The sequence below is a fragment of the Hylobates moloch genome, unplaced genomic scaffold (genome assembly GCF_009828535.3).
Source record: "Hylobates moloch isolate HMO894 unplaced genomic scaffold, HMol_V3 SCAFFOLD_16, whole genome shotgun sequence".
Lineage (NCBI taxonomy): Eukaryota > Metazoa > Chordata > Mammalia > Primates > Hylobatidae > Hylobates > Hylobates moloch.
In genome coordinates, this window is record NW_026652291.1 from 67,383,339 (window position 1) to 67,409,902 (window position 26,564).

General features: G+C 36.5%; 1 long non-coding RNA gene across 1 annotated transcript; it reads right to left on the reverse strand.

The window, feature by feature from the left end:
- Positions 1 to 2,025: 2,025 nt before the first annotated feature.
- On the reverse strand, positions 2,026 to 11,368 carry LOC131381473 (uncharacterized). The gene is made up of 3 exons (XR_009210225.1): positions 11,063 to 11,368; positions 9,905 to 9,987; positions 2,026 to 2,078 (listed from the first exon to the last, which is right to left on the reverse strand). It is a non-coding gene; the product is annotated as an uncharacterized LOC131381473 (long non-coding RNA).
- Between the last annotated feature and the right edge of the window lie 15,196 nt (positions 11,369 to 26,564).

Sequence of the window (26,564 nt, forward strand, 5' to 3'; positions counted from 1 at the left end):
ACAGATAAGGTGACAAATGATATAAAATAGGAACAAGAAGTTTTTTTTTTTTAAAGAGTGGGGCCAATCTCACAAAAGAATACATTAGAGGTTTACAAAAATATCTGACCATCTTTAGCTACTTAAAAATCAGTGGCGGGGCCAGACACAGTGGTTCACACCTGTAATCCCAGTGCTTTGGGAAGCTGAGGCAGGAAGATCACTTGAAGCCAGGAGTTCAAGACTAGCCTTGGTAACATAGTGAGACCTTGTCTCTACAAAAAACTTAGAAAAGAAAAAAAAAAAAAAACATCAGCTTGGTATGGTGGCATGCCCCTGTAGTCCTAGCTACTTGTGGGGCTGAGGCAGTCGGGATAACTTGAGCCACAGAGTTCAAGGTTGCAAAGAGCTATGATCACACCACTGCACTCGAGCCTGGGCAACAGAGCAAGATCCTGTCTCTAAAAAATCAGTGATATATTGAGGGAGGGATATAACATATTTAAGCATGTTATTTTACTCTTAATCTAGTTATATTCTGGTGGTGTAGATAATCTAGTTGAGAATTTTTTTTTTAAAACAACTGGAATTGTGGGTCACAGCTAGGACTAGAGATTCTGTTTAAATTTTTTGTGTTTCCTATTCCCTGTATATCTTAAAAAAAAAAAAAAAAAAAAAAAAAAAAAGCAAGCAAGCAAAAAGCCTTGCTGGCATGTATCTGAAAAAAAATACAGAGATATTCCAGAATCAAAAATGTTGTTTTCTATGTTTTTCTATATTGAAAGCATATTGCTTTAATAATAAAAGAAAACTATTTCCAGAAAATATTCATGGTTTCTTCTCCTCCCTTGGAAATGAAAGAGACTATTTAGTTGTAACAGTCCATTGATCACAGATTTTTAGCTAAACCTGCTATTACTAAAAATCAATGCTAAGTGAGCAATAGGTAGTATTTCCCCATGCCTGTATTTGATTTCGACAGTTACATTCATCCATACCAAATTTACACATTGCAGTGCACCAGTGTAAGGAAGACTTTCCTTTTTGGCCTTATTTTTGAATTGAACTCTCTATGCTCCACTCTGCATAAATGATCTACAGCAAACTGCACAACACCTTTATACATAACTTCCTTTAAAATGCAATTTGAAATGACTGCAATTGGTATAAATGGAAAATGCCAATAGGATTGCCCAAAGAAAATCTAGTGAGATACATAACAAATAAACCACGAGTACTTATATATAAGAAAAACTGTAGCTCTAATGACTCTGAAATATGATACACATAAAAACTATTTCTGTTTACAATTCTTCTTTTTAAAGCTTCTGATTCCCATACAAACAATTTGGAAGGTAATAAACAAAGCGACATCGAACTCCTAATCTTCCCTTTCCCCACTCTCAGTCTGGACCTCTTTTAGGATTCCCTACTTTGTTGACTGACATCAACATCCCTTCAAGCCCACAAGTCATTTGTGGTACCTCTCAACCCCCATATCCAATCCACTACCAAGTCCTGTGAATTCATCTCCTGGATATCTCTCAAATCTGTCCATCACTGTCTGTCTCCACCACCATCATTCTGGAGTAAGCCATTATCATGCTGGCCTGGACTACTGCAGTAATCTAACTTGTCTCCTGGAATCCACTGATTCATTCTTCAAGCCATTCTCCAAACTACAGCCAGACAGGACTTTCTTGATTCAAATGTGATATGATCTATATCCCCATACTTTGCTATCAAAAAAAATGAAAACATTTAAGCTAAACACATTAAGAGGTAAATATTTCTTGCCAAGCAAGGAAACACCTACAAGCGAAAAATTCACAGGTAGTTCACTGAGCAGGGGAAACAGAAATGTTTAAGTGTCAGAAAGGGAGAGTTATGGTGTTTGTGTTAATTAAGCATTGAAAACTAGCACTCTGCATTGGCTAAAGATTCCATTGTTCTTTACATAGTTGGTTAAAACAAGTGAGTTCCATTGTTCATTGGTCATGAAAGAGTCTTCAGTTACATTCAGTAAGGATCTGATATCCTATGGGCCCCCCGGTCACTCAAATTCATGCTCCTTTATTAGCTTGACCTGGTGGAATCATCTGTGATGAAACACAGCAGTCAGTTTTAATATTTCTCATGTAAGTACTACTGTTTGGAAAAAAATTTTCACTTACATTTAAGTGAAATTCCCACTCCCAGTATTGCAGGCTTCCCATTATTCTGCAATCTGATTATTTTTACTTCTCCAGCCCAGTCATGGTCCTCCTTAATTCCTGCCCACACTGACCTTGTCTCAACACTGTTCCTTGAATATTTAGTACTCCTTCCTACTACATGAGTACATACTGTTCCCACCATCCCACTGTTAAGTTGGCATCCCTTCAGCTTAGTTAAATTGGCATTAAGAACTCAACTGTCATTTCTTTTTCCCCATCCCTCCAGTGCAGGTGAGACTCTTTCATTACACACCTGCCAATAAAACTTGTGTCTATCCAGGAGGACATTTATCTCAATTTATTTGATTAGTAGGCTTAGTTAATTAATATCTGTCTCCTCCCCTTGACTAAAAGCTACCTGACAACATGGACCATATTTCCCTTTGCTCACCATTGTATCTGCAGGAACCTCCTAATGTGCCAAATAGAATACTGCTCAAGGCCGGGCACAGTGGCTCACATCTGTAATCCCAGCACTTTGGGAGGCCAAGGTGGGTGAATTACCTGAGGTCAGGAGTTCAAGAACAGCCTGGCCACCATGGTGAAACCCCATCTCTACAAAAATACAAAAATTAGCCAGGCATGATGGCAGGTGCCTATAATCCCAGCTACTCAGGAGGCTGAGGCAAGTAGAATCACTTGAACCCGCAAGGTGGAGGTTGCAGTGAGCTGAGATTGTGCCACTGCACTCCAGCCTGGGCAACAGAGTGAGACTCTGTCCCCCCCAAAAAAAAAAGAATAGTGCTTAAAAAATATTTCTTGAATGAATGGATGAATGAATAGCCTATCTTTACTAATGGGAGTTTGTGACTATAAAATATTTTTTAAAAAGGAAAATTTTATGAAAGTCTTAGTTTGTTCTGTGTTTCATAAAATTTAATTACAAAGGTATGAAGAAATAATCTGCAGATTTGGTAATATAGAAGAAACAATGGAGAGAAGAAAAAAAGACACAGAATCTTCCATTATTTCCTGAAAGCTGTCATTAACTCGAGATTTTGAGAAGTCATTCTTGGACTATCCCATCAGCTATATTACCTGATGCCACCATTTTAAGTCCTCAGGCTCAGGTTATACTTAAATCCATAGTACCAACATAAATTCTCAGTTTCATTACTTTTTGCCAGTTGATTTCACAACTTTAATATTAATTAAATATAGCCATTTTTGTCCTTGTGCCTTTTGTTTCTAATAGCTTTAGCTTTTCTTTTTAACATAGTAAGCCCGTTCTCTAAAAAGTTTTATGTAAATACATTTTTATTAATGTAGCAATTATCTGATGCAAATGGACTTAGAAAAACGATGCCTGAAGAAACGTAAGGCACTAAGCACTGAAACAATTGTAAAATAATTGAAGCTCAAAATACTGTCTGAGTTTATGGAGTATTTCTTTACAATAAGAATTACGAAATTATAGGAGGAAATTAGATTATGTACTTTATTAAGCTATTATCTTCCAGTACTTAAAATCATTATAGTCAGGCACTTTTTAGAAATTGCATTACAATTATACATGACAGATTAAACACAAGTTTATTTCTACTCCCTCCTGAATGACAGTGAAGAAAGCCTGCAAAGACAAACAGAACAGAACACATCACTAGATACAAATTTGGAAGCTGAAAAGCATATATAGATGGATGATGGTACTGATTTGGCAGGCCAGAGAAAGCATAAACTTGAGTCTGGAGAATGAAGCCAATAAGAGGCAAGCCGGTTCATATCTTCTCAAGCCTGGGAATTAGAAGCACCTTGGAATGGTAGAGGGCAAGGCTATAGACTGAAGAATTTGTTGAAAGAAATTATAAATAGCAATGAGAGTCCCAGACCCCCTCTTCCAACCAGCAAGTGAGTTCATTTTTCCCACCCTGGCAGAAATTATTCTCTGGTGAGATTAAATCTAAAGAACTCTGGTCTTGGGTCATCAGATACAGCTAAGGGCAGAGGTGCTATAATTAAAACAAAAAATGACTAAAAATCCACATATTGGATGGTAAAGCCCAGAGCTCTCTTCTCTCGTATGACTCCCAAAACACTGGCAGCCAAGTTTATACCTTGTTTCAAGGGAAGAAATTGGAAGGAAGACAAGCCCAAAAGAAAAATCTATAGTTGCTGGAATTTAAGACACCCTCACAAAAAGGCCAATGCAGCCCCTACAATCCTACACCAGTCAGTACACACCAACTTCAAAAGTTAGAGCATCCTATCAGCACTTTAGTGCATCATTCTTTTTTTTTTTTTTTTTTTTTTTTTTTTGAGACGGAGTCTCGTTCTGTCCCCGGGCTGGAGTGAGGGGCGCAATCTCGGCTCACTGCAAGCTCCGCCTCCCGGGTTCACGCCATTCTCCTGCCTCAGCCTCTCCAAGTAGCTGGGACTACAGGCGCCCGCCACCACGCCCGGCTAATTTTTTGTATTTTTAGTAGAGACGGGGTTTCACCGTGGTCTCGATCTCCTGACCTCGTGATCCGCCCGCCTAGGCCTCCCAAAGTGCTGGGATTACAAGCGTGAACCACTGCGCCCGGCCCATCATTCTTAAATGTAGAAAACAAAGGAGCATTTGTCAAAATTCTATCATTCTCTCAAGGCCCTCTCAAATGTCACCTTCTCCATGAGGTTTTTCCTGAGTCATCAATTTAGTGTGGCATTAATGATAATCTATCTTGTTGTGTAGTTATTATAAATATCTTAACATCTGTTAGGCGGGTGGCTCTATCCTTGACAGCAGGAACATGTGCATATATAACCAGTTACCTTCTGAACATCACTTGGCTATCATACTTTCCTCAAACATGTCCCGAACTGAACTCATTATCCTGCCTTCCAAACCTGTGTTCTCTGTCTCACCAAATGGCACATCTATCTACCTGGTTGCTCTTGTCAGAAATCTAGCACCTCCTCTATTTCTTCACATACATTCTTTCAACAAGTTCTTTTCATTCTACTTTCTATATGTATCTCAAATACATCTTAGCTCCATTCCCTTGCTGAAACCCCATAAATGGCTTCCCATCCCATTTGAAATAAAATCTGAACTCCTTAAAAAGGCTGATGATGCCTTACACAATCCAACTTCTGCTTTCCTCTCCAGCTTCAAAGGCTCCACACTCTCTCTAGAAATGGAAACTTTGTAAGACTTCTTCCCTCTACTTGGAATATTTTCTTCCTACTCCTCCTCTAACTCCTACTTATTCCATAGGCCTCAGACAAGATTGCCCCACTTTCATCCCCAAAATATATCAGGTATCTACATTATCTTTCTGCTTGGCACTCTATAGCACCTATACTTTCCCTTCATAGCATGTATATTCATTTATTAAATGAATAGGGTTATTCATTTATTAAATGAATAGGGTTATTCATTTAATATCTGCCTCATCTATGACCCCATAAACTCTGTGAAAGCAGGATGATGGCCATTTTACTTACTACTATATCCATAGCACAGGACATAGTCTATAATAGGCATTGAAATATTTGTTGAATAAAGAAGCGAATGACCATGTTTAATTTGCTTGAAAGACCAATGCCTGGTGAGTGCAGGGATTGAAAAAAAATTAATCAGACAGAAGAGACATTATCAAAATAGAATCTTTAATATGTGGAAAACAAAGGAATGAATGAAAGATGGATCTCAGATCTGCTGTGGCTGGGAAAAGGACAGGGCCACTAAAATAAGTGGAAGAGTTAGAAAGAGATGCTGTTTTGATAAGGAGATGATGAATTTGGATTTGGATAAGTTGAGTTATAGGAGCCAATTCCATTTAGGTTAAAAATGCAAGCATGTAATTGGGGATATAGGTCTATACCTCCGAAAAGAGGCTGAGATGAGAGATAAAGCTATTTTGGAGTCATCTTAGTAGTGCCAAATATTCCATCCGCAGCGACTTTCAAGTAAACATATACAATTAGTGAATCCTGGACTTCCTTTTATAAGATTTCTCACACTTATAATGACTTATTCAATGCCTGTCTTCTCCTGCTCAGCTGTAAGTTTCACGAGGATGGTATTGCTCTATCCTTAGGACGGAAGCCACTACTGTGTAGGGAGTCTGGGAGCAGGGTGGTATGGAAAGCCAAGTCTTAGGCTGTTAAGTGAAGAATTACTCTTTTTCTCCCCTGGCAGTATTAGCAGCCATGCTAAAGAAATTCCCATTGTCTGGTGGGTCACCATTGTTCCCCCAGTGGAATGAACAAATGATTTTAAATCACTCAATTGTCTAGTAGCACAGTTGTCATTAAAATGTGTGTTTCTCAGTTCAATATCTTCTCTCCCTAGTGTACAACTGTTATACAATGCACACTTCTACTAAATATCTACCTCAATTTACCCGACTGCGAAAACAGATTGTCCCACTATCTCAGGTACTTTTTTTTTTTTTTGAGATGGAGTCTCACTGTCGCTCAGGCTGGAGTGCAGTGGCACGATCTCGGCTCACTGCAGGCTCCGCCCCCCGGGGTTCACGCCATTCTCCTGCCTCAGCCTCCCGCGTAGCTGGGACTACAGGAGCCCGCCACTACACCTGGCTGATTTTTTGTATTTTTAGTAGAGACGGGGTTTCACCATGTTAGCCAGGATGGTCTCGATCTCTTGACCTCGTGATCCGCCCGCCTCGGCCTCCCAAAGTGCTGGGATTACAGGCGTGAGCCACCGTGCCCGGCCTATCTCAGGTAATTTTAAGATACAATTTGTTATTTAGAAGCCCAGAGAAGTCTAGACTTGGAAAGCGTATACCCAGAGACTCGCTGAAATCTTCTCGCTCTACTCTTACACACAGAGATTTGTATCTTGCCAAGTTCGTTAAAATTGATTCTGAAGCTCAAGTTATGGCTATTTGATTATGTTATATAGATGCAACTCAAAGTACTTCATCAGAAGTTCTGAACATCAGGGGCAAGAGACAATCCCTATAATTAATCTGTCTTCTATCTACAGATAATATGGTAACAATGTGACTTATTTTAAAATAATTTTATTTGATAAAAATATATCACCACTCTCTCTGTTAATGTTTTTACTCCTTGACTTCAATTAAGTTCAACAAAATGTGCTTGAAGCATAAAGGCATTTAACAAACATTTCCTAAAATGAACTGAGAAGTACCGTTACAACATTCCCCATTTCTAGAAGATAAAGTAATATGGAACCTACCTTCAAGCAAAAATCCAAGATTCCTACCATTAACATTAATCCAGTGCTGATCTACTTCTCAGTCTGTTTTACTTTTTGTGAACTGTGCTATATTATGAAACCTAAAATCAGTGTTGAAAAAACTAAATTATATGCCTACATTTATACAAATTATATAATTGTTCACATGGTGGATTATTACAGAATATTACCAATTCATTAGTTACAATAAACTTCTTTTCCAAAGAGTTATATAAGAATATAAGACACACATGGATTGCTTCATTTTCAGCTTTTCCCCCACAGTACAAATCATTTTTCTCTGTATAAGATGTCACTATCTCTCCAGCAGGTTAATCCCAGGAGGTTTAGCAACTGCAATTACTACATTTAAATATTCCACATATCTGTCAAGACTTCAAAGAATTCTGTGGTGTCAGTTTAAATATAAATATATATAATTCTAGTTAATCATCACTTAAGGCAGTTTTGAAAACCACATTACTTACTGCTGCAAATTTCAATGTTATATTGTGTATGTTGTATAGTTTTCTATATTGCAACTCTTTCTATTAATTTATTGGTTAAGAAAATGTCCATACTGATTCTGCCAAGCATAAGTAGTCTCTTTATATAGAAAATACATAGTTTCTCACTAAGGTAAACTTGTCAAGATCATTTCATCTAATCATGGAAGAGAAAAGAACACCAGAAAAAAATCACTTTATGCTTTACATAGAGCTGAAAGTCAGGTTTGAAATCTCATATAAATACAGTATTTCAAGAAAATGCTAGCAAAACATATTACAAGCTTTTCATTTGTTTCCTCTGCTTCTAAAGGAAACCTTTATATTTACCAGTGACTACACTATCGGTCAACAGCTTTCATTCTTCTGCTGCTTTTTAATGTAAGTGTAGACTTTGTGCATTTTGTAAATTCATCTTGTAAACAGCTTCAGTGACCCTCAATGAAAATCAAGCATTTTGATGGTGTAGTAACTACAGCTACATAATTTTGCACTGGGATGGGTCATAGGGTTGCTATATTTACCTTTAAGTTAGATTTGTTCATGTGTCTGTATTTATTTATCCTACGTGAATAGCCCTTACAGTGAAGATAAAAGTGTAATTATTATTACAACAATGAAACATTCAGGGTGCCAGAACCTAATATCCTAGTGCCCAGCAACCATAACTAACACCAGTGAATAGCACTTCAAGGCTTTTAATCTCCATGACAACCTACCTTGCATTCTTCAATAAAATACCACTTTGCATGCATACAAACATATTCTTTATACACAGCCTACTTGTTAATAAATATCACCTGCACCGAACACCAAAAAAAAAACCCAAGGCCTTCTTTTTAAATAACTCTAAGTTCTCCCTATAAAACTAATTAATTGAACTCAGAAGGAACTTAATTTATGTCTTTACATCCATAGCACACCTACACAATACGCCATCAAAAGACTTTCTGAAAGAGATATTGAAACTGATACCTTCTTCAATTTAAAATGCTATTCTACCCCTAAAGCCTTCGTGGGTATTGTATCAAAAACACTTTGTTGTCATGAGTAGGTCATTTCATTTTAGACCTAGGCATTGCTGATGTTCTGCCATGGGGTGAACTATACTGCTACAGGCTTAAGACTTTGTTTATTCCCTCAACTGTTGCAGACAAGTCTCTCATTTTTTGGGTAAGACTCATAGGTTTGTTGATTGTTCTGGCTCTTGCCTTCTTCTCTGGGACCTAGCTTTTGTTCATTTTCCTCCTTATTAATTCTTACAATCAAGAACAGATTAGAAAAAACTGGGAGAGAAAGCCTGAAACTTCTAGGGGGTGGTTTTTCCCACACACTTTACTTAAAGGTACCAAGGTAGAAGAAAAGGAGCAAAGTAGAAGTAGTATCTAAAGCGAGATTTGAGAGTCTCTGTTGATCTGGTTTATTCATATACCATTTTTCAAAAGGAATGAAACTAGCTTATTGTATAGAACCTTATCATCTTTTAAAATTGTCCGTCTCAGGTGGCTTCTGTATAGATCAGGAAGCCATTAGAAGGAGTTCTTGGACATTAAAGAACCTCACAATGCAGGCCATTGAAGAATCTGATCAAGACAGATCACAATTTACTTCTTAGATGATATTTTGCTTTCTTTTGAAAATTATTTATCCTTTTGTGTCTCTGGTTCCTTTTTAAAATGGTTTCTTTACTCTGTTGCCTACTTAAGAGACTAAGGTTCTATTAATTACTATACTGATCATGTAAAACTCAATAGAATTTGAAAAGAATATTTTGAATATAACAACCTATCTAAAGAAAACAACTAAAAGGCCTTTTTCATAACTATGTCAAAAAATAAATTCATATTTTCTAAACTAGCATTTTCTTCCAGATAACAATTTAGGTGTACAGAAGTGGAATTCTTCTCAGTATGCCAATAATGTCCTCAATGCTATAGTCTCACCTTCCTGAAACTAAAATAATGTGGAAGCAAAGCCTAGCCATGATTCCTCCTGTCTAGATAATTTCAAATTAGTTGTGCTCATCACACCCATAAGCCACTATTTTCTTTTACCTGCATAGGACGACAAGTCTATTTTGCTGTCTCCTTTTTCACAGTTTCATAGTAGCAGTATTTTCAGGACTCTGAGGTTCATTCTATTCATTACATCAAACAGCCGGTACAAAATCAGAAAAGCAATTATGCAAACACTGTAACGAATTCTAACAAACATTTTATTAAAATAATTCATTGTTCTCTTTGAATTTTACAAAACAACCAATTTAAGTAATTTTTCTTTTCATTGTATGATATAACTGGATTGTTTTTCCTCAATTGACTGGCTATTTTGTCATGTAAAAATAGTTTTCAGTGTATTAATTATCACATGACTACAGCAGACAACAAGGCAAGGGGCTATTTTAGGGTTCTGAGAGCTTAGGCAACCAAGCATACTTTATAAAATCACATGGATCTAATGTTGTTGGGATTTGGGTCGGTCTAACAATGATGGTTTTTCTGTTTATGTGACAGCCCCTCCAACTATGCTTTGACCACTTTGAGGTCAACACTGAGAGCCAACACTGTGTGTCTTCCTAATATTCTCTAATTTCCAAAGCAGTGGCCACCATATTTTTTTAAAATGCATCACAAATGTCTGTTTAATTGAGCCCAATTGAACTCCAACTAAAATCACTTTTGAACACAATATTCCAATTAGTTTCTAGCACATTTCTTGCTTGGTATTGGTTAGAAGTCTTTTGCATTTAAAAAATTTAAAACTGGCCCACTTAAGCAATTTCCAATTGCTTTGATTTGTGCATTAAAGCAGAATATCAACATTTCCATTTTTGTGTCTTTAAATATTGCTGTGAATAGTAATAATGCATCCGCAGCAGCAGTCTCATTCCCTGACACTACCATGGTGAGAAAAGCACTATAGTAAGACCCAGTAACTCTGATTGAAAGTAACACTTCCCCCACTATTTTTAGGTGAATGTAATTCTTACAAGAAATTTAAAAGAAATTATGAAAATACCATGTAATTTTCCTTCTGCCTTCAGGAAAAATAAAACCAACTCCCCACCCCCAACCCGCACCTCAAAAAAATTCTGGTCTCTGAAAAGTCACCAAAGAAGAAGACTTTAGGTGACTAACTTTGTCACACATTCCAGTGATTCACAACACTTATATGTAACCCAAATTTCAAATGCAGCTAAAACATAAACTTACCATTTTTTGGTTAGCCCTCAGTAAGGCTAGTAAGATGTCTTCCTATGTAAGGAATAAAATAATTCTCAGGCCCTTTGTGGCCTTGTTTACTGCAAGCCAAAGAATTGAGAGCTGCAATTGTTCTTCCCATCCCAGAATTCACTTCCGACCAGCCAGCAATTTAATGTTTTCATTTTCCGTAAGGCGTTCACCAAGCTCTCAAAGGCTGGGTTTTGCCAAAATTAGTGATGTATGAAGGCAGCCATGCCCCACCTCCTATATTTATGTGTTTATAGTTGTTGTTTATAGAATCAACTGACTACTATTTCAGGTTATGTAGAGATGCTGCTTGCCTATAGAGTGCTGGTAAGCAGATTCTCTAAAATCAAAACCCTGAATTTTAGTGTTGCCAGTTTCCATGGTGTAAATGTTCCCACCTTTGCTGATATCATAATACCAACATGAGGTCACTGAACAGGAAGTTGGGAAAAGATGCACATCATCTGCTCTCCTGAACCAATAAGAGCCAGTTCCAAGACACCATAACTGATTGCTATATTGTAGGAATTTTTTCTGATTATAAAGGTAATTGGCATAAAAAATTGGAAATAATTAAAAGTAAAATGAAGTAGAAAACAATACCTAGAATTCTAAAAGCTAGAAATGTCAATGTTATCATTGTTAATGTGAGACATGGTACTACTGCCTACCACAAATAATCCTTATGTGGAATTCTAATAAATCTGGATTTCAGTGTATCTTTCTAGAAACCATAGAAATTTCAATATATGCTCAAACTGAAGCCATTCCTAAGGGGAATATCAGAAAAAGAAGAACTTGGAACTTAGAAGGAAAAGTAAAGAAACTGGTTAAGAATTAATAAAGGATTTAGCAATGAAGTTTTAAGATAGCTAAAGCTGAAAGAAAATAAACTCCGAAGTTCGAATTGTGTTCCTGTATTTGTTAGCTCTCAAGGGAACTGAGGGTGAAGAGGGAGCTAAAGGCAGGAGCTTTGGCAAGATATCATCACGCCAAATATCAGATAATCTCATATGTTGAGGAGGAGGTTTGAAAAATACCAGCCTAACTAAGCTGAGTTAATTAAATAATGATTGCCCAAGACTTTTCCACCTCGAACATCCAAATAATGACAGATGTCTAACACCAAAAACACAACCCTAGAAGTTGGAGTCAACGGTTCAGTTCCAAGTCCTATCACAAAGGTATTAAGCACAGAAATTATCTGCAATATAGCAAAACAAATTTAAAATTATTTTGTAAAAGAATGTAGAAGGAAGGAGACCTTGAAGCATGAGAATAGTAATAAAAACATTATTGCAAATTCAAGATATATAAAGTGATGTGGGTATCTCCTTATTTATGGTGCTGTGCTTATTTTTTAAATAAGCTTCAAAAGCATTTACAAAGTATTCTAAAGAGTTATCATTAACTATGATTCACTATCCATAGCTCCAAACTATGGAGGTTTTCAAACACTTAAAATTTTTATAGATGAGTATTTCTTTTACGTATTTCCCTCAAAATATACTCTTTCTTTGCACTATGATTTTATTGGTGAGACAGTTCATTAATTGTGTGGTATTTCTCTAGATTTTACATAGCCTAATTCAGCCCATCTTTTAAAACAAACATTCTTATTGAAGTAAAACATGGATAAAGTACACAAATCTTAAGTGTCCAGTTCAATTAATAACAAAGTAAGCACACTGATGTAAACAGTACTGACATCAAGAAATAAGAACATTATTCAGCACTTTGAAGGTCCACTTGTGTACTTATCCAGCACCTACTGCCCAATCTTCCCCAAAGAAAACCACCATCCTGACAACACCATAGATTAGTTTTGCTTTTTTGAACTTAATATAAATGAAATTATTCAATTGCATTTTTTATATGTGACTGGGTTTTCATTCAGTATTATTCGTGAGGAGCATCCTTATTGTTGTGCATAGTTACTCATTTTCATTGCTGTATAATGTTTCATTCAACACTATTTCTGACACTTTTAATCTATTATACATTTTGTGCTTATTGTTTGCCTGATATATACTTTTTACATCCTTTTCTTGTAATTTATTTGGTCCTTTTTAGAAAAAGCAAAAAAATTTATCTCTTGCAGACAGCATACAATTGGGTCTTACTTATTTTAAGCAGTCTGACAATCTCTGCTTCTTACAGTATTCAGCATAATAATGATATTCAATGGTATACCTAAATCCAACTATATTTGGTATAATCACATCTTTGGATTTAGATCTACCTCATTTTGCTATGTTTTCCATTTTTTTCATTTATTCTTGTGATTTATGGGTTTTTTTCTTTTTCAGTTTGTTTGTTTGTTTTTTGTTTTATTTTTGAGAAAGGGTCTCAGGCTGGAGTGCAATGGTGTGATCTTGGCCAACCACAACCTCTGCTTCCTGGGCCCAAGCAATTCTCCCACCTTAGCCTTCCAAGTAGCTGGGAGTTGTGCGTCCCCACACCCGGCTAATTTTTGCATATTGTTGTAGAGATGGGATTTCACCATGTTGCCCAAGCTGGTCTCAAACTCCTGGGCTCAAGCAATCCTCCTGCCTCCGCCTCCCAAAGTGCTGGGATTACAGGCGTGAATCACCATTCCTGGACTATTCTTGTCATTTCTATTCCTCTGTTCCTCCTATTCTGACCTCTTTGGGGTCAAATATTTTTAATAATTTTATTTTAATTATTCTATTGGCTTTTTAGCTATACCTCTATTCCTAGTGGTTGATCTAGAGATATGCATCTTTAACTTGTCACAATATATTTAGAGTCAATATTATACCATTTCATTTAAAATATGAGAATCTTGCAACCAAATAGCTATGTTAACCCTCTCATTCTTTGTGCTATTGTTGTTATTAAAGACCCCAATACAGAAAACAGTATTGTAATTTTTGCTTTTAATAATGTCTTTTAAAGAAATTAAGAGAGCCAGGCACAGTGGTGCGTGCCTGTAGTCCCAGTTACTTGCAGGCTGAGGTAGGAGAATTGCTTGAACCCAGGAGTTCAAGTCCAGTCTGGACAACACAGCAAGATCTTGTCTCTATTTAAATGTTTTCTAGAAGAGATAGATTAAGAGAAAATAGAAAAATATATGTAGCCTTTTATATTTCCTCAAATATTTATCATTTTTAATGCTCTTTATCTGTTCCTGTATATACAAGTTACGGTTGTGTCATTTCTCTTCCATCTAAAGAATTTCCTTTAGTATTTCTATATTACAGTCTTGTGGTAACAAATTCTCTCGGTTTTTGTTTGTTTATCTTCAAAGGTCTTTGTTTCATCTTCATTTTTGATGGATAGTTTTTCTTGTTTTAGAATTCTTGACTGACTTTTTTTCTTCTTTCAGTGGTCTAAAAATGTTGTTCCATTGTCAACTGGCCTCAGTGATTTCAGAGGAGTAGGCAGTGGAAGTAGAATGCTTACTGTTATTTCCTTGTTTATAATATATTGTCTTTCTCTGGCTGCTTTCAAGATTTTCTCTTTCAGATTTATGATTTTGACTATGATGTGCGTAGGTGTGGTGTTCCTTATAATAATTCTCTTTGGAGTTTGTTGTTTCTTGGATCTGTAAGTTTGTTTTTTATAAATTTTCAACCATTATGTTTCAGGATGTTTTATCCTTCCCTCTTCTACCCCCTGACCTTTGGGAGATCAATTTACACATATATGAGACCTCTTGATATTGTCCCATTTGCCTCTGAGACACTATTCATTTTCCTTCATTCTTTTCTTCTTTTTCTCTACTCTTCAGATTAATAACTTGTATTGATCCACCCTCAAGTTTACTGACTATTGTTTTCTGCCATCTCTAATCTACTTTTAATCTCACCCATTTAATTTTTAATTTTAATTAATGTATTTTTCATTTCTATAATTTTTTGGCTCTTTTTTTTTAGTTTCTTGTTCTCTGCCAAAATTTTCAGTTAATTTGTTATTTTTCCTTTAAGTTTTTTTAATGCATTTATAATAGCAGCTTTTAAATATTTATGTTTTAATTATAGCATCTGAATCATCTGGGGACTAGATCTTAATAATTGCATTTTCTTCTATAGATCACATTTTCCCATAAGTTTGCATACCTAGTTTTTACCATATTCTAGACATTATAAAAGCTATATTATAGAGACCCTGGAATCTATATTCTTCTTAAGAGTGCTGATTTTTGTCCTAGCAGGTAGTTAACTTGGCTAATCTCACAATCTGAACTCTATCTCTCTTGTAGTGGGCAGCAGCTAAAATTTCTGCCCAATTCTTTCATATTCCAGCTGATGATTTTCACCAGGACACTGGAGTCTCTTGGGCATATATAGTGGTCAAGTGGGGGTTTGGGTGGAATTTATACACAAATTTTGAAGTTCCCTCCCTCCGCAGCTTCCTCCCTTCCGGGAATTTCCCCCTCAATCCTTCCAGCTTCTCTGCCAATCTAGAACTCAATCCTCTTTTACCTCAAGCCTGTAAAACTGCAACTTTCTGTTACCCAGAGACCATGCAGCTTGGTACTACGGGGGCTCAGAAAACAACACACCAAAATGAAGGCCACAGAAGCAGACTCACAGGCAAAAGTTTTTCTTTGACCCCTTCTGCCCTTGTATCTCTCAGTCCCATTCTTCCCAGAGGCCAGCCATAGAAACTAGAAACCGTATTCCCCAAGAGAGGTCATAGAAACCAGAAGAACCCCTTTACCCCAAAGCCAACCATAACACCTAAAATATTCTGTGTAAGAACTAGCCATAAAACCATAACGCCTAAAAATATTCTGTGTAAGAACTAGCCATAAAGAAATTAATCTGACCTACGTTGTTTGCCTGTAGGTCATAAGACCCCCCATTCCAAAGAGGGTCCTGCCCCACACCCAGAAGGAAGTAATACTGCTCGGAGAGGCCAAGAATCCAGACAGGCCATGCTGGGCTTCCCCACTCAGTCTATTACTATTATATTTTTGTCCAACCATATTTCTACATGGCTGTTTATAATTTGTTGAACCTAGGCATTGAAATGGCCAATTTCCTCTGTATCTTTGGGTCTTCATTCTGAAGGCTCCTGTGTATACTCATTAAATACATTTGTATGCCTTTTTTCCAATTAATCTGCCTTTGCCAAGTTGATTTTTCACTGAACTTTCAGAGGACCAAGCTCTTGGTCCCTACAGGATGTACCCTCAGGCAAAGAGGTGCATACTCAACAAATCTCACTGTTGCAATTCCTATCTTTCAAAGGTAGACTCTCTCTGGTATCTGAGTGTTTTGTTGGTCTCCAGTACTTTCAAATGGGTGGTTAGGGGGTGGAGAGAGGTGTAAATACATCATATATGATAGTTATCTGTGCAAAGGTTATTCTGGTTAAATAACTCTGCCATTTCTAAAAGTCTGAGTAAATACATATTTTCACTTTCTGCTTTTTTCACTTAACATTATATCATCTGGCTTTTTGTGTGTTGTTTACTGTGTAATGTTGCTTTATGTGCTCTGATTAGGTGTATTCATTACATCTCTTGTTCATCTGGATTCAGAGCCTTTAATTCTACCTTCACATTTCCTATGTGAAGTCCTAACATTATTTTGTACAGTCAGTTCAGTCTGTAAAACCCGGCAAAGCAGCTAGAAAATGAAACACCAGTCATTTTACGTTATGAAGCCAAATTGAGTATTTTAATCAATTCAACTTTTAAAATATAATTTGATCCACATAATAGTATATTTCTAATTACAGTCAACAAAACCATTTCCTTGTTTTTCTCATTGTAAAAAATATTTCATTTCTCTGATTTTAAAAAGTTGATTTTTGTTCTTCCGTTATATAACTTTATGGGGAAGTGTTGTGTTTTTCTCTTTTATTTTTCTCAGCAAATTTTAGCATAAGAGTAATTTGTAGCATTTTGGAGTTATCATGGCAAAAAGTTTACTTTTCTACAGATCACGTGAAAGTTTATTTAAGAAAGACTCAGCTAACGTTTCTTTATTCATTTATTCAGCAGATGTTTCATAAGTGTTTATTGCATACGAGATAGTATGACAGGTACAAGGGGTATTAGAATAAATAAGACACCATTCAGAGCCTCCAAAGGCTTATAATCTCTAGGGAAAAACAGAGAAGTCATTTAAAATAACAATAAATTTAAATAAGTACTATCAGTGATAAGGATAAGAAGAAGAAATGAAAAAATTCACAGGAAGGAAGTGTTTCCTTCTGCTTGGAGAAATCTAGAGAGTCTACTTAAGTGTCAACAGTCGTGCATAACCTTGAAAACTGACTGTGTTTGCCAGAAGCAAGAACTTGAGGAAAAATACCACACATCTGGTACACTGCAAGTACTTTCTCATAATAGGATATAGTAAGCAAGTGGAGAAAAGGCAGAATATGAGACTAGAAAAGCAGGCAGGGGACAAATAAATAATGGCCCTGTGAATTATATTTGGTATAGAAGTATCTGAATTTTATTCTGTGGATCATAAGAAGTTATTGCAAGATTTTAAGTAGGGTTAACATAATGAGATTTGAGTTTTTGAAATATTACTCTGACTGCAGAGTGGAGAATGGATTACATCAAAGGCTGATACGGACGGGATTTGGCCCATAAGCCATATTGTTTGCCAACCCCTGGAATAGATGATTCCTCCCAAAGCAACAAGATTAGCTAGAAAGCTACTGCAATAGTCCAAGTGAGTTATAATGAGAGTTTGAATCAGAGCAGTGAAAATGAATGTGCAGAGGAGGAGAAAATTCTAGAAACATTAAGGAAGACTTGGTGACCAACTGGATTTTGTGGCTACTTGGGGAAGAAATTTAGGAGGACCTTCTTGAACAATACTCCACAAGCATAGGCAACAAAGGAAAAATGGACAAATGGGATCACATCAGGTGAAAAAGCTTTTGTGCAGCAAAGGATACAATCCACAAAGTGAAGAGATAACCCACAGAATGGGAGAAAATATTTGCAAACTCTTCATCTGGCAAGGGATTAATAACCGGAATGTATAAGGAACTCAAACAACTCTATAGGAAAAAGTCTAATAATCTGACCAAAATGGCCAGAAAAATTGAATAGATATTTCTCCAAAGAAGACATACAAATGACAAACAGGCATACGAAAAGGTGCTCAAGATCACTGATCATCAGAGAAATGCAAATCAAAACTAAAATGAGATATCATCTCACCCCAGATAAAATGGCATATGTCCAAAAGTTAGGCAATAACAAATGCTGGCGAGGACGTGGAGAAAAGGGAACACTGAACACTGTTGCTGGGAATGTAAATTAATACAGCCACTACAGAGAACAGTTTGGAGATTCCTCAAGAAACTGAAAATTGAGCTATCATATGGTCCAGCAATCCCACTGCTGGGTATATACCCAAAAGAAAGGAAATCAGTATATCGAAGAAATATCTGCACTCCTATGTTTGTTGCAGCAGTGTTTACAATAGCTAGGGTTTGGAAGCAATCTAAGTGTTCATCAACAGATGAATAGATTAAGAAAATATGATACATATACACAATGGAGTACAATTCAGCCATAAAAAAGAATGAGATCCAGACATTTGCAGCAATATGATGGAACTGGAGATCATTATGTTAAGTGAAATAAGCCAGGCACAGAAAGACAAACATTGCATGTTCTCACTTATTGGTGGGATCTAAAAATCAAAATGATTGAACTCATGGACGTAGAGAGTAGAAGGGTGGTTATTAGAGGCTGGGAAGGGTAGTGGAGGCCTCAGGGGCAGTTAATGGGTACCAAAAAAAACTGGAAAGAATGAATAAAACCTATTATTTGATAGTGCAATAGATGACTATAGTGAATAATAACTTAGTTGTACATTTTAAAATAACTTAAAGAGTGTAATATGATTGTTTGCAACTCAAAGAATAAATGCTTGAAGGTCATGGATACCCTGTTCCCCAAGATGTGCTTATTTCAGGTTGCATACCTGTATCAAAACATCTTATATACCTCATAAGTATATATACATACTATGTATCTGTAAACATTTTTAGTAATAAAAACAAAATAAAATAATAAAAATGTTTTAAAGAAAGAAATGTAAGAGGACGCCAAGTTTGGGTGACTGGAACAATCAGGTTATGATCAATAAGAATGAAAAAAAAAAAAGAGGATCAAGAGATCGGTGATCCAAAGACCTGACCAAGTCACAAATTACAGGTTTGTTAATTGCATTATTACAATACATTAAATATTTTAACCACTATATAATGAACATATTTTCAATAGAAAATTGTTTTTGTCCACTTAATCCGAAGAATATGTTTGTTATAGAAAACTGAATTTGCTCACGTAAGCTGCAATGAACTAACTCACAAGTCTCATATTATTTAGTTTCCCCTGAGGAACAGAAAATTTCAGATTCCCTTGGTTTAGCTTTTTCCTTGAGGATTTTGAAATAAAGACTACTTCTAGCTGCTTCAAACCTACTACACCCAGTGTAAAAGCACTTTCTTCCACATCCTGGAAGCCCCATTTAAATACAATGCTGAGCCAGTGGACCATAAATGCAACCCAATGTGGTAATTCCTAAATTCCTATTTAACACACTTGATCTCCAACATTTTAGTATGAATAACTATTAGATCCTGTGAGAGGGGCTGTTTGTAGTATAAAAACAGAGAGGATGAAACTCAGAAAGAAATAAAGCCCCAGAAAATCATCAGTCTATGTAGCTTAGTTATAGTAGCTGTACTTTATTAAATTCAGGTTCATTTTAGTTCATACACCTTAGTATTCTGCAAAGTTTATTGCCATCTTCTCTAGGCGTTCATTTTCTCAGATAAGATAGCTTTGCTTTTATTCTTTCCAAATCTTACATTAGTCCCCCTGTCTCTAGAGTTACTATTCTCTAGATTTATAATTGTTCCACTATGTCTTTCTTGAGTTGCAACAACCAGCTATGCACACAACCTTCCAGGTGTGGATTCACTATACTTCTATTAAAAGGTAGGATTTTATTTCCCGTTTTCTATTCTATGCCAGTTATGTGAAGCATTTTTATTGTTTTGGGGGCTCCGAAACCAATTAGATTCTCAAGGAAACTCTATTATTACTAATGTCATCAGTTAATGTCTTAGTCTGTTTTAGCTGCTACAACAAAATACCAGAGGCTGGGTGGCTTATAGACAACAGAAACTTATTTCCTGCAGTTCTGGGGGCTGGGAAGTCCAAAATCAAGGTGCTGGCAGATTCAGTGTCTCTGAAATGGGCCCATTTCCTGGTTCATAAGTGGTGCTTTCTCACTCATCCACCATAAGTGGTGCTTTCTACCATCCTCACAAGGTGGAAAGAGCAAGGCAGCTCTCTGGAGTCTCCTTTATTAGAGCACTAATCCCATTCGTGGGTGAAGAGCACTCATGATTTATTCACCTCCCAAAGGCTCCACCTCCTAATACTATCTCCTTTGGGTTAGGATTTCAACATATGATTTGGGGAGGGGGAGGAAATATGAACATTCAGACCATAGCAGCATACTAAAATTTTTCCTGTCTATATCCTGTTTCAAGTTATTATAAAAAATACAAAGGCAGTCTGCTCCCACATACAAAGGACCAAGCGATAAGACCAAAGCAGTTAAAAACATAAAACTTAAACTAAAAAGAAACTCAGGAACCACTGCCCTTATACTTCCCAACCAATTAGTTTCAAATTTGAATTTCTGACCCTAATTATATATATAAAAGAGACAAAATTGGAAACTAAACATTGTTTTGGCTTGCCAGGTGCTAAGTAAGTAATGTTCAAAAAAGGTTTGCCTTGCCTTTTATTAACTACACCTAGGGGAAAAAAACAAAAACAAAAACAAACTGTGCACTGATGACTAAGAGCTAGTATGAGTTCTTTGATAAATTATGCTGCTAGGAAATGACTGAATAAGGAATCACAGGAAACTAATCTGATTTTTAATTTTCTCACCCTGCCCCACCCCCAGCTATATAATTACTGGCCTGGAAAAGTCAAAAAGGTGCTGTAAACTGAGTGTATCTATTTTCAGCCACAGACATAGAAGATTGAATTAACCATACTCCTCCATCCCTAGCATCTTACCATCAATGGTTAAGCCTTGTGTCTTGTTTATTGTTGTTTTATTTTTTTTCTCTCATCCCCATACCTCTCTCCCAATCTCCTCAACCCCATAGCACCTATTTTAATTATTTGAATATGTATCTTTTGTGTCTGTGTTCTTTCCAAATGGATATTCGTTTGCACATAATTATGCACACACATGCACACACACATATATAAAACTCTGTAACTTTCTTCATTACACAGTATGTCTGTAAGATTCATCCATGTTGCCTTGCAGACAGCATACACCTAATATGTTACTTTTAGCTGCTGTTAAAGCAGCATCAGATATTTCCCTAAGATATTTGGCAAAATATCTCATATTATCTTTAAGAATAAAATGGATAGACTGAACCTGTGGCAGCAGAGTACAGGGAAATTCAAAGTTGGAAAACAATATTAAAAGTGTGTTGCTTTGACAGATATCCCAATTATGCAAACTATATGAATGTATTAAATTATTCCATGCACCTCAAAAATATGTATGTCTGTTATGTGTCAATAAAAAAAGTAAGTGTGTTACTTAATGTAACAATGTCAACCTCTCTAAAGGAAGTTACCAAACCTGTCCTTCGGCCACATTTCAATACTCAATAGCTACACATCAGTAATGGTCACCATATTATACAGCATAGATGTAACATTTCCATTATCACAGAAAATCCTACTGAAACACCGTTCTAGAGCTATGCCCAAATTTCCTCATCCACATTGTTACCAGCTAGTCAGGAAAGGAGTTATTGGTAATCCTGGAAGAAATAACTAATAAGATGAATTAAATGTCAAGATTCAGAAAGATCACAAGTGAGAATATTAGCCATACACTGAAAAGCTTAAATTTAATAACAGTAACTATAAACCCTTGCACTTAGATTCAAAGTTCAAAATACAGTTGCTCAAGTATAACATTCAAGGAAAAACCTACCCTGTTAGAAGTTCAAATTTAAAAATCCTAGCGGGTAGAAATGGGGTGGTGCTGTTAGATAATCATAAGCTTACTCTGGGCCAACAGTGTGCCAAAGTGGCTAAATTTAATTCAAACATAGCCTACTAAATGGGAGTACAGTGTGAAATAGTGCCTATGTAGGTCCATCTCTATGCAGAGAATCATGTTCATCTCTGACTGTAATGCTTTGAGAAAGAGCTATCCAAGTGTATTAGTCCATTTTCACGCTACCTGAGACTGGGCAATTTAAAAAAGAAAGAGGTTTAAGGGGACTTACAGTTCCACGTGGCTGGGGAGGCCTCACAATCATGGTGGAAGGCAAGGAGGAGCAAGTCACATCTTACATGGATGAGAGTAGGAAAAAGAGAGAGGTATACAAGGGAACTCCTCTTTTTAAAACTGTCAGATCTCGTGAGACTTATTCATTAACATGAGAACAGCAGAGGAAAGACTTGCCTCCATGATTTAATTACCTCACACTGGGTCCCTCCCACAACAGGTGGGAATTCAAGATGAGATTCGGGTGGGGACACAGCCAAACTATACCACCAAGATTATGACCAGAGATGGGAAATCATGAGGGTAAACCATGTCATACCAAGTGGAGGTAAGGTCTTTAAATATTTTAAGATCTGTTTAAGGAAAATAGAGCATTGTTACAAATAACAATACTGAGTCCAGGCAGGCACGGTGGCTCATGCCTGTAATCCCAGTAGTTTGGGAGGCCAAGGTGGGCAGATCACTTAAGGCCAGGATTTCGAAACCAGCCTGGCTAACATGGTGAAACCCTGTCTCTACCAAAAAATACAAAAATTAGCCAAGTGTAGTGCTGCACACCTGTAGTCCCAGTTACTCGGGAGGCTGAGGCACGAGAATCTCTTGAACCCAGGAGGCAAAGGTTGGAGTAAGCTGAGATCATGCCACTGCACTCCAGCCTGGGTGACAGGATGAGACTCTGATTCAAAAAACCAAACAAAGAAACAAAAACAAAAAACAATGCTAAGTCCAGGGATTTGAAGTTACAGGAAAGTGGATTTCAGGCTCAACAAGGAAGATATTTTTCTAACAAGCAGAACTGCCCCAAAATGAAATGGGTGTCTTATATAGAAACAAGCCTATAGTCTTTGCACCTGTTCATGCAAACGTTGAACACATTATTTTTCAGAATATTGTTCTTAAGAATAATTATTCTATGAAATGAAGATTAAGACAATCTCTAAAGTTTTCTAAGAGATTATAACATAAACATGTATCTATCTAAACCCCATGTAATCTTGTATAATTTTAGTGATCTGCCTTCAGAAATCTATAGGACCACATTATTTGCCTGAGTTACTATGTTTAACACCTACTTTGGATTCATAGTGGTCAAGCGGCTAGTAGAACACTCTTTAGTTTTGCTGGGTCATTTCTAAAGAAAAGGTAGATATTCCCACCTGTCAATCAGCTTCAGTAAGGAGCCAAAAGGGAAATCAGTTGTCAGTAACCATTACAAAGCCACCTGGTATTCTTTTTCTCTTGCCTTTCTTTTTTCTGCTTTCTGTTCATTCCTTTATTTTTGTTTCCATACTGCCTTATCTTTCTTTTCCTTTTCAAATTTCACTATCCCTCTTTTAGTCTTTCCCTTGTCTTTCTGATTTCTAGACTTTTCTTATTTTTAGCTCCTATTCTTCATCCAAATAAATGCCTTTTTGAAGACCCATCACAATTATTTTAAGTTAACTCTCATCAACCAGAGATTTCCCTTTACAGAGAGAATCATTGTTTTCTGTTTTTACCTGAAGCATGCTAGATCAATATAACAGGAACTATGCAAAAGAATACTACTTTAATTCATTTTATGAGCAGTATATCAAGAGTAGATACAGGTTTTGTGGTACCTAAATCTTATATAATCTAGAGGTACTATCTTTAATTAAAATAGCAAACACAAGTATGAAAGCAAGTATCTGTTTGTAATGAGTGCAATCAAAACAAAGCAAATTGAAAAATTCTTAAAGCTGATAAATGCTATAAATATCTTAATACCAAAAAAATTACTATTTTGTGAATTAACTGTCCGATACACTTCTATTATTTTTTCTCATGTTTTTTGGCTATTGTTTGAATCCCTCCTATGGCAATGATTTCGCAATATTCTCCACAAAAAGAATAACAGTACTGCTACAAGTTTGTCCCTGAAAAACAGGAATATGAGATAAGTCCTATCTCATGCAATTCCTATCAATAAAGAAAAACTTAGTGGTGCATTTATAATAAACTCTGCTCTATTATCAAGTATATGCCTGACAGGATAGAAATTCTATTTTAACTGGAGTCAGTGAGAATGAAATCCTACAATTTTCCACGTATAATGATTGGAAAAATTTTCCACAGGCTAGCTCTGGTTTAATGCATTTCTAAAGTGTTTTTCTCCTCCACTACCCACATATTACCGGTGGCAGTTTCATAAGATACATTGATATCATGATAAGAATCTAGCCCTGAAACATTACACTCTAACATGGAGTGAGTTGGCACAGTAGGTAGTAGAAGTATTCCTGACAGCCATCCCTACACCAGAATGGCTAGAAATGTAACTATACCTGGAGTGGTTGCAGACCATATAAATCAATCTCCTTACCCTAAGCTCAATGAATTCTCAGGCACTCTTACAAATAAAAATACGCTGGCTTCTAAATTAGGATGTTTGCCCTGATACATTGGGTAATTTCCTGGTTGTTCTAGTCTAGGGTATATTTTGAATATCAAATAACATGTTTAGGATATTTTCCCTTTTGAAAATGATAAAAATCACAGAGACTCTTATCAAAAAGCTTTCCTTTTATTCACTCTCATGTTACTTGCTGCAATTGTGCATCAGGTGGGGAGTAGAACATGGCATGGGTGCCAAAGGATGCAGTAGTTAGACTTTTCAAGTGACTCCAACACAAATGAGATCATTCTTGAATCTCCTGATCAAATTTTAAATAACAGATCTTTAGCCAGTTAAAGGCATATGAGAACTATCAACACAAAAGCATGTATCCTCAATCTTGGCTGCACGGAAAACCCCCTGGGAGACTTCAGCAATCTCAATGCTTTGACTAGTCTCAAATCAATTAAATCTGAATCTGTGAGCATAGGACCCAGGCACCAGTGTTTGCGTTTTGTTTTGTTTGTTTTTAATATTCCTTTGTGTAGCCAGGGTTAAGAACCACCCCCTGGTTTCAGCTTTGAAAGCTAGTAAGTCAATGCTGTCAGACGACCCAGCACCCAGTTTTACTTTAACTGACCCTTGTGGTGACATTTCTCTTGTACAATTGTATAGCTCCAAATATTTTTTACTCTCTGGCCCGCCATGACAATCCCAAGCAGAAAAAGAACACAACAGGTTTAAAGAGAAAGGGCGCCAAAGGATTTGAATGTGGCAAGAAATTGTACTGCCCCAAGATTTACTGAGAATAGTTTACCAGGAGCAACACACCACTGAGAATCCACCCAACTTCTCAAAGAGCAAACTATATTCCATTCTGAGGAAGATTTTATTTTTTAACAGTGTTGTGATGGCAGCAAAATGTGGAAAAACCATTAGTCTCCAATAACTATTGGTAACAGATTCTACCTACATTCCCCCTTTCCTTTGAAAATCCTGCTATCAGGTAATAATTAGCAATTAGCGAACACTCAACTCTACATGACTAAGAAGAGCATTTCTCAATCTGTGCTCCTGGGAACACTAGTTTCCTGCAATGTTAATACGTGTTATATAAAATGCTGCATATTCTCCCTTCTTTGAGAGTCAGCAGACACATTTGAACATTAAAGGCTCTTCGAATTCTGCATAAATAAATCTGCTTAACATTACTTAACCAAATGTTTCCCAAATTTATTTAACCATGGAATCCCCACCTCAAACACACACAGACACATATACATTTCTAATATGTGGGGTTTTTTAGTGATTTGGGGATTTTGTTTTTGTTTTTGGCAGAACGCCTATAAAACTAGTAGTGTTCTGTGAATCATGGTTTGGAAAACAACTTCTCCTGAGGAAATCAAAACCAAAGTTAAACAATAATGCTTCAGGCCTGGAATTTCAAGCTTGTGGGGACAGTAGGCATTCTCATAGCTGCAAAAATCATATCAGCTAGGCAGTTATTTGTCACTATCCAGCATAAAGACCCTTATCAAGCCTGTTGCTATATCATTAATTCTAAAAAATATATGTCCAGTAATTCAGTCCCTCTGATTTCTCAGGTTTTGGGAATGTCTGCTTCAATGTGGCACACAAGCTATAGCAGATTGGGCTCATTTTGAGCCACAGGCAAAATATTCTAAGTCCAAGTATTTACCGAATTTTACTTGCCAGTTTTCATGGCATGTGTGATATTTTTAGCTGACTAGTGATAGTCTTTAAATCCAACAACAGTACACATTTTATATGAAAAATGCAGGATATTGACAAAAACTGTCTCCTTGAT